The sequence below is a fragment of the Sturnira hondurensis genome, unplaced genomic scaffold (assembly GCF_014824575.4).
Source record: "Sturnira hondurensis isolate 20B ecotype Veracruz unplaced genomic scaffold, ASM1482457v3 Scaffold0023357, whole genome shotgun sequence".
Lineage (NCBI taxonomy): Eukaryota > Metazoa > Chordata > Mammalia > Chiroptera > Phyllostomidae > Sturnira > Sturnira hondurensis.
The window spans coordinates 1,149,581-1,157,751 of NW_028095988.1; the positions used below are offsets into that span (position 1 = coordinate 1,149,581).

Below are 8,171 nucleotides of genomic sequence, written 5' to 3' on the forward strand. Positions count from 1 at the left end.
AAATGAACAAATAGAGCCTGGAGCAAGACAAGGATTCAGGCTAACAGACCCCCACACAGGCCTACATTGGTACAGTCACATCTCCCCAGGAAAGCTGACACTACCTTTACCCATCAATCAATATGTAACTTCCTCACTCCCATCCCATCAACTGTACACATCCTCTGAACAAAGGACTCAATCGGGGGGCGGGGGTGACACACGGGGGCGTTGCGCAGCCACCCAGCCTCTGGCCACTCTATTCGGCCATCTGGCCTATGGCCGCCCAACCTCTGGTTACCCTGCTCTGGCTCCCCTTGCTTTTGCTCTCCCATTAGAACTGAGCCCTAATAAACTTTGCCTGCATTCCAGTAGGCTTGCTGATCTGTAATTCTTTACTGTGTCGGCAAGAATAACCAGGTGTCTCTCTTTAATAGCTCTAGTAGTGCTTAGCTGTCTTCAACGTCATTTGAAACAATTTTGTTAGATTGTATTGTGACAGCTGTCAAATAAGAATGCATTTTTTTAAAAAACTAACAAAACTGGCAAATTTTTGCACAGCCAGTTCAACATTGAAGATAGACAAAAATACACAACATTCTCAGCATATTGTTCTTGGTTATTTCAAGAAACACAGAAATGCAACAGAAGATTTGTGCAGTGTATGGAGAAGGTGCTGTGACTGATCAAACGTGTCAAAAGTGGTTTGCAAAGTTTCTTGGTACTATTGACATTTTGGCCAAATAGTTCTTTGCTGTGAGGCTGTCTTATGTATTGGAAGATGTTTAGCAGCACCCCTGGCCTCTACCCACTAGAAGCCAATAGTGGGGGATAGCCGACATACTCAAAATATTCAAACCAATAAAGTTATTAGTGAAAATGAAAACTGTGTCTTTTATTTTACAGAAAAAACTAAATGAACGTTTTGGCCAACCCAATACTTTACAGGAGACTGAGGCCCAGAAAAGGGTGGGACATGCCCTCAGCACCACCTTACGCAGCCAGGCCCAGCACCTTCTTCCCCAACGGAAATGAAAATCTGCAGGAGGAAGAGGCCAGGCACCACCCACCATCTCCAAGTCCACGTGCCCTGAGACAGCTGGTCTTCGGTCAGTCAACAATCTTACAGGAGGCCCCACATCATGGGGGCCCTAAGCTTAAGTAAATTCAGCCACCTGCAGGTGGCAAACGAGAGCAGAGGGTCATGAGAATCTGGGCTTAACTCAGTGGTGGCCCCCTCAATGCCACACATTGGAGCTGAAGCCAGCCTTCCCCCCTCTGACTGAGTCCCTTCTTATAAGGCATCTCATCCACCAAGGCCTAAAAGGAGTTTAAAGGGAATATGCTCACACCCACAGTCCCCAAATGCAAGGCAAACATTGAATTCAATGTCCAACAAGACACACCACAATCCCCTCAAGGCTGTACAGACTCAAGGGACTTGAAGGTCTTCACCCTGGTGGTCAATGGGATCACAGTGAACATGGACATCAAGAGCAAAAAATTGCACTGGGCTTTCAGGAAAATTCAAAGGAAATTTAATGGCCATTTAGGCCATGTGAGATCTTCCTCTTAGGCCCTGAATTTAGTTTCACCTTGACCTCTGCAGAGAACACAGCTTTATATCCTTCAGTTGTTCCACAAGCTCATTAAGCACCTACTGTGTGTCACACATGCACCACCAGGCTCAGGAAATTTGCCCGGGGTCAATGAGACCAAGTCCTTCATCTTATGCATGCATTAAGAAGGGGGCAAAGAGCTTGACTTTAGGGTAAAAAAAAAACCTGGTTTGAAATCCCAGCTTGGCCCTTTGCTTGCTACAAGACTCTTTCCAAGCCTCAGTTTCCTCAGCTAGCTCATAGGGGTTAGAATGTGACCTGCAGGGTCGTTGACAACATCTGGGAAGAAAACCAACGTATGAGACCTGGCTTGGAAGTAACTGCTTTTCTCTGATGTGGCCTCCAGGATGCCATTTCCCACAGTCTAGCAGAAGGTGCCTGCCAGCACCACAAGATGCCAGGCCCCTGGCATCCCCATCAGTGCTCTGATGAGAAAGGCCTTGAAAGACTGGAGGCTCACTCAAGGATTCCCCATCCATGAATGAGAGGGAGGACTAGCCTACACCCACTTTGGGGTGGGCAATGCAGGAAAAATACCCCCATTTATACAGCAGGATTAGCCAGCATGGCTAGGAGGCAGGAACCAAGAATGTGCAAGCAGGCCAGGTGGAGACTGCGGCCAAATGGTGCTCCAGCCCCACCCCCAGTGGCAGCAGACAGGCAGTACCAGCCAATGAGCATCACAAAGAGATGTGGACTTCGAGCCGCCAGATCCTGTGATTTTTCAGAAGACAGAAATCCAGACTTTTATGTGAAACTTGACAATTTGTGAATGCTACCAGCTAATTAAATATTTTAAAATAATAACAACATGGTAAGAGCCAAACAAAACATGCAGGGACAACAACCACAACCAGGGCTGGCCGAGTTTCATGCCACAGGAACACGATTCTTCGACTTCATCCACCCCCAGCCCACTGCCCCACCACACAGGTCTGAACACAGAAGGGAAGTGGGAAGTTGAGGAAGCACTGAGAGCAAGAGCTCCAGGCCCCTTCTTCCCCCTGGTAGGGACCTCCACCCCCAGCTGCATGTAGGGAAGATGAGGCCCAGAGACCCATCTTTAGCCACACGTATGTGCCAGTGGCAGGCCCAGACATCAAGGCTCCCTCACTCCAGGGGCTCAAGACAATGACCAACACCCAAAACCTTTTTACGTTTTTCGGGCCTGTCACGTGACACCTCCTGGCCCAGACCAGCTCTGGACCAGTCCAAGTCAGGGCAAGAACTTGTGACAGCAAAGAAGGGGGGCAGGCACTCCTTCTTGGGAGAGTAGGGAAGGGCAGAGGATGCAGGGGGTGATGAGCAGTGAGGAAGCTGACAGACTCAGGGCCACCCTGCAGGCGGAGGCCCCTTCCTGTGCTCCCCAAAGCCATGTAGGCCCCACTATGAGGGCGTGTCAGACAAGAGCAGCCCCCACCCCAACTTCCAACCACTGGGAACAGCCTGAGGACTTCGCCCCTGGAGGTATGGTGTGGCAATGCCTAGGCTATGAAGTTGTGGGCATACGTGACTCTGTGTGCAAGATCCACTGTGTGTGTGGAACTGTTTGTGACTCCAAGTATGTGAGACGTGCATGTGACATGATATGCGTGTGTGAGTCACATGTGAGGCAGACATGTTAGAGACATGCAAAGGTTTAACAAACAAAAATGTTTGATACAGAGTCACATATGTCGAAGAGACGCCAGTGTGCAAGGCAGGTACGTATGAAGCACGTGTGCACAAAAGGGCAGAGTGTGAGGGGTAATGTGAGGAGCCCAAACATGCGTGAGAGAAATTTGGGGGAGGAAGCTCTGAACAGTGGACTAAGAAACCTGAGGAACAGAATGACAGACATGGGGTGGGTGCACCCACGAACAGTGTGCAAGAACTTCTGCTGGCTACCGGTGTGAGTGCGTGTGTGGCAGTGAGTGTGACTTGGGGGGGGAGGGGTAACTGAGAATGTGTGAAGGAAGCGGTGGTGCTTGACCCAGTCTTCCCCTGGGTTGATGAGGACCGGGCCTCTCGACCTGAAAGGCGGTTGGAAAGCAATGGGACAAGGGGAGGAGGATTGGTGACCAACGGGAACTGGCGCTTGGGGGATCTGCCCGCGGAGCCCTAGCCCGCCGCAAGGAGCCAGCTTCAGTGCCCACATCTATCCGATGGGCCTGGCGCGCTGAGGGGCAGTCCCCGCGGCTAGGACCTGGATGCGGGGCGTGCGGCCGCGGGCCGCCGAGCCGTCGGGGCATCGGGGCGCTGAGCGAAAGCTGGCGGGGTCGCGGCGCAGCGGGGAGGGAGAGGCCCTGGAGGGGGCCGGTGCGCACTCACCGCGGGGAGCTACGCACGTCCGTCGGTGCGTCCGTCCGCCGAGCCGTCGGTGCCTCCAGAGCTCGTGCGCCCCGGGTTGTGCGCGGCGTGAGGCGGGGCGGAGGCACAGAGGGGCGGGCCGGAGCCGGCTCTCTGCCCCGTCCTCTGCCTCCGCCTCCGGGGCGGGGTCTCCGCCCGGCGAGGGTAGTGGGTGGGCAACCTGGTGCCGCTCGGTTCGGGCGGAGATGTGCAAACCGAGGCCTAGAGATGGCTGCGCTGTCGCGCGTTTGCCAAGCACCTCGACCCCCTCCCTGCACCCCCTTTCCCCCGCTGCGCAGTCTAAACTCTTGAGTTCCAGATATAGCACTGTTGCCCGCAGCTAGGGAGCTTTGTTCTGGCCACCCCAGCTAGCGTGACTCTCAGTGTTTTCACGTGGAAGATGCTCTCAGAAACTCCCGACACGTTAGGAGGGCCTGAGGGGCCTAGGTACATCTGATCAAAGAGGCAGACCAGTATGAAAGGGTCCACCGTCCACAGCAAGACCAGCTTGGCCCCAGTCTTCAGATCCCTGGGGGGTTCCCACACTCCAGGGGCCTGCTCGCACTTGACACGCTGATACAGGTCTTTGGGCACATGGTTCTCAGCCTCTACCTTTGAGACTGTCTAGGTTTGTCATTTTCCCCATCCCACACAGCTTCTTGTGACCACTGTGTGACCTTGACCTCTCTGAATCCAGCCTTCTCATCTCTTGAATAGTTAACCCCTGGCTGTTGATGGGGAGACATAGGGAATCCCATGTCATGCCCTCAGCACAGGGCCCATTCAACAAGTGGTGGACACCTTGCAAGTTGTAAGTTCAAAACGGTAATTACTGTGACTCGGACCCCCACAATCCAGGCAGGGCCGGCATCCCATGGCCTGGTACCCACTCATCCCCTTTGGCAGACCAGGAGCCTGTGCCTGGTAAGAAGACCTATGACCAGCAGAAAGTTGGCAAGGGACTACCTCCCAGGCCCTTTCTCCTGACTAGGGACNACAGGGCCCATTCAACAAGTGGTGGACACCTTGCAAGTTGTAAGTTCAAAACGGTAATTACTGTGACTCGGACCCCCACAATCCAGGCAGGGCCGGCATCCCATGGCCTGGTACCCACTCATCCCCTTTGGCAGACCAGGAGCCTGTGCCTGGTAAGAAGACCTATGGCGAGCAGAAAGTTGGCAAGGGACTACCTTCCAGGCCCTTTCTCCTGACTAGGGACTCAAAACCCCACCCCCAAACCCCCACAAACAAAATCCAGCACTGCCAGAACAGGGCAGCGCATGCTGTCTCCACAGCAGCCCCGGTGAAGGGAGGACTGGGAACACTGGGCCCTGCAGGGCTAGACTCTGGCACAGGAACCCCAAGTCCCTCCGCCATCATCAACTTCAGAGTCCAGCCCGTCCAAAGAGAGTCAGGACCCCGGAATTCTGAACTTCCACCTGTCTGTCTTTCCTTCTTTGCCATTTTCTGGCTTTGTCTCCTGTCGTAGTGAAATTCACATGGCATAAAAGTCAGCATTTTCGCCATCTTAAAGTATACAATTCAATTCGACGGAACATTCAGAATTCTCTCTCTCTCTCCCCCCTCTCACCGTGTTTCTTACTCTACCCCCTCCCACCTCTCTCTGTGTATCTCTTTCCATTCTTATGTTTATCTGTCTTTCCAACTTACTCTGTCCTTCTCGATCTCTGCATCTCCTTCTGATTTTGTCCCTTGGTCTTTCAGTCCTGGGGCCACATTCTCCAAGACCTAAAGCCTAGACCGGGTCTATGAGGAAGTTAAAACCTCCAGAAGCACCTCCAGGACCACCTGCCATCCCTGCAAGAAGACACATGGCTCAGTGGTTGCCACCTCATATCTGGGCAGCAGCCTCCAGGGGCCTCACCGTCGCCCCAGACATGGGTGAGGCACCCCACAAAAGCAGAGAGAAGGGAAGCCCCTCGCCCAGGATCACACAGCTGGGAGGAGGTGAAGCCAGGAAATGCTGCAGGGCTCAGACAGGGCTGGCCACGGAAGAGCCGGGAGGGGATGAGGAGCCACAGCCTGAACTGGGAACCTGGGTCCAGCCTGCCCTGGCGTTCTGTCTAACCCTGGCCCCTTGCTGCCTGGGTTCTTTTCCCCACTGGAGCTTGTTTTCCCTCAGAACCCATGTACTTGCTGTGCCCCTCTGCCTGACAAGTCCTTCCCCTAGAGCCTCATGGATGACTCATCCTCACATTGAGATATGGCTGAGAAGTCAGCACCCCAGAGAGCCCTCTCTGAGAGCTCAGCAGAGGTAGGGACTGCTCTACTCACTCTGCCCTTCGGAGTATCTGTCACTGGCTGACTTGGTTATGCATTTGTAAATGACTGTAGGTAGGAGAGCCTGTGTTGAGAACTCTGCTACACACCAGCTGCGTGACCTTGGGCAAGTTACTTCTGGACCTTGTTTTTCTCAGCTGTAAAATGAATACACTAACAGCAGGGCCTATCTCATGGGCTTATTGGGAAGATGAAATGGATTCAAATATAAAAACAAGCTGAACATGACATGACCCAAGGGGAGCGCTCCGTCCATATCTGATGAGTGAGGGACAGACTGACTCCTTCCTTCGGTCATCAGGCAGGCAGGCTGGCACAATGGGAGACACCTGCCTCACTCATCTGGGCCACTCGCTGCCCTTTGATATGGCCCCCTTCCCCACTGCAGCTTCCCTGAGCCAGGAGAGGCCATAGGCGGAGGAGATTTGGCCCCAGTCAACGGCTGTCTGAGTCCAAAGCCAAGCCAGCTTTCCAGGAGATAAAGTGGAGACGCTTCGCCAGACTGCTGTTATCTGAGCAGAGACGCAGCCAAGGCAGCCCCGCTAGGGCTGCTATCGCAGGCAGAGCGCACATCACCCCCAGGAATTCGAGGCCCAGATCTGGCTGATACACGGTCGGAGGAAGTTCCAGGCCGATAAGTCTCAGTCAGAGTGCTCAGAGTGGGCAGCAAAGTTATTCACATCAGTGACAATCTCACCAGCTCCCGAGGCATTGTGGCGCCAGGGCTGGCAAGCATGAGGCTCACCTGCACCACCTGACAGCCAGCATGGGAAGAGAAATCTCCTTGGGCTTCTTGAGTCTGCATCCTTGCTGGATAGCCTTGGGGAAGGTTACTGCACCGCCCCTGGCATCTGAGAAATGACAGTAACAATAATAATAACCCCACAGAACAATAACACGGGATTTTGAAGCAGGGACTCTGTAAGCAGATGGCTTTGGTTCAAAGCCACATCCCCCTCGGGCGCCAGTCAGCAGGTGGCCTCAGTTCTTTGGCCTCAGTGGCCTCCTCTGTAAAATAGTTTCTGCCTCATAGGATTGTTCTGAAGGCATTTAGAGCAGAGTCTGGCGCATGATAAGCCCTCGATTAAATATATGTTGTTGTTGTTAACTGCACACAGACTAAACCCTAAACCAGCAAAGGGACCCAATGCCTCCTGGATTCCCTACTGTGGAAGAAAAAGGGGGTCTGTAATGAATATGACAAGCTCGGTGCCTGAAAGCAATCCCACAGGATAATCTGACCATAAATTCCCAGTTGGGCAGGTCCTGGTGGGTAGTCACAACCCAGGCATATAAAGATATATAGTTAGTAAAAAGCTTATTTTTGCCATGTGCGAGCCTTGTCCATTGTTTCTGTGGATCTAGATTCACACACACTTGAAATGCTTCTTTTTCAGATCCCTCAAAACCATACACTCTCACTAACTATCCTGTAATCCAGTCCCCACCTTGCTATCCCCCACCTCCATGTAGTCTCAGTGACTTCTTAAGTCCCAAATGCATGAAAGAAACTGCAGACTGTCGTTGTGAGGGGTATTTGAGACCTTGTTCCCTGGCGTGTGTCATCTGTTTAGCTCAAATAAACTCCCAAAAATTCTCTCTAGGTCTGGACATTTCTTATGTTCCTGACATTGACACTGCCCAAATTGCCCTGAGCCCCAGGGTCTATGCAAGTTGCTTTTCTTTCTTTTTCCCTTCCTTCCTTCTCCTCAGGAGTGAGCGGCACCACCAGTGGACACACTGCAGGCCTGAGGAGTGGCCAACTACTGGCTAGCAGTGTGAGTGGAGCTCAGGTATGTGGGCACAGTCCTTGGAACCCAGTCTGGCCCTCTCTGGTATGAACCCCACCTGCCTCTCCAGCCTCTATATCCACACATACTCCTGTCCTTACCCCCAGCATCCTACTCTTCAACCCAATGAGAAGCTGATTACATACCAGGCCCT

General features: G+C 52.9%; 1 protein-coding gene across 3 annotated transcripts in view; it reads right to left on the reverse strand.

Moving 5' to 3' along the window:
* FBLN2 (fibulin 2) overlaps window positions 1-4,000 on the reverse strand; it is a 106,540-nt gene extending 102,540 nt beyond the window's left edge. For all 3 annotated transcript variants that reach the window (XM_037037494.1, XM_037037493.1, XM_037037492.1), the window contains exon 1: window positions 3,909-4,000. The gene's annotated coding sequence lies outside the window, so the exon portion shown is untranslated. The remainder of the gene's footprint in view (window positions 1-3,908) is intronic.
* Window positions 4,001-8,171: the final 4,171 nt, after the last annotated feature.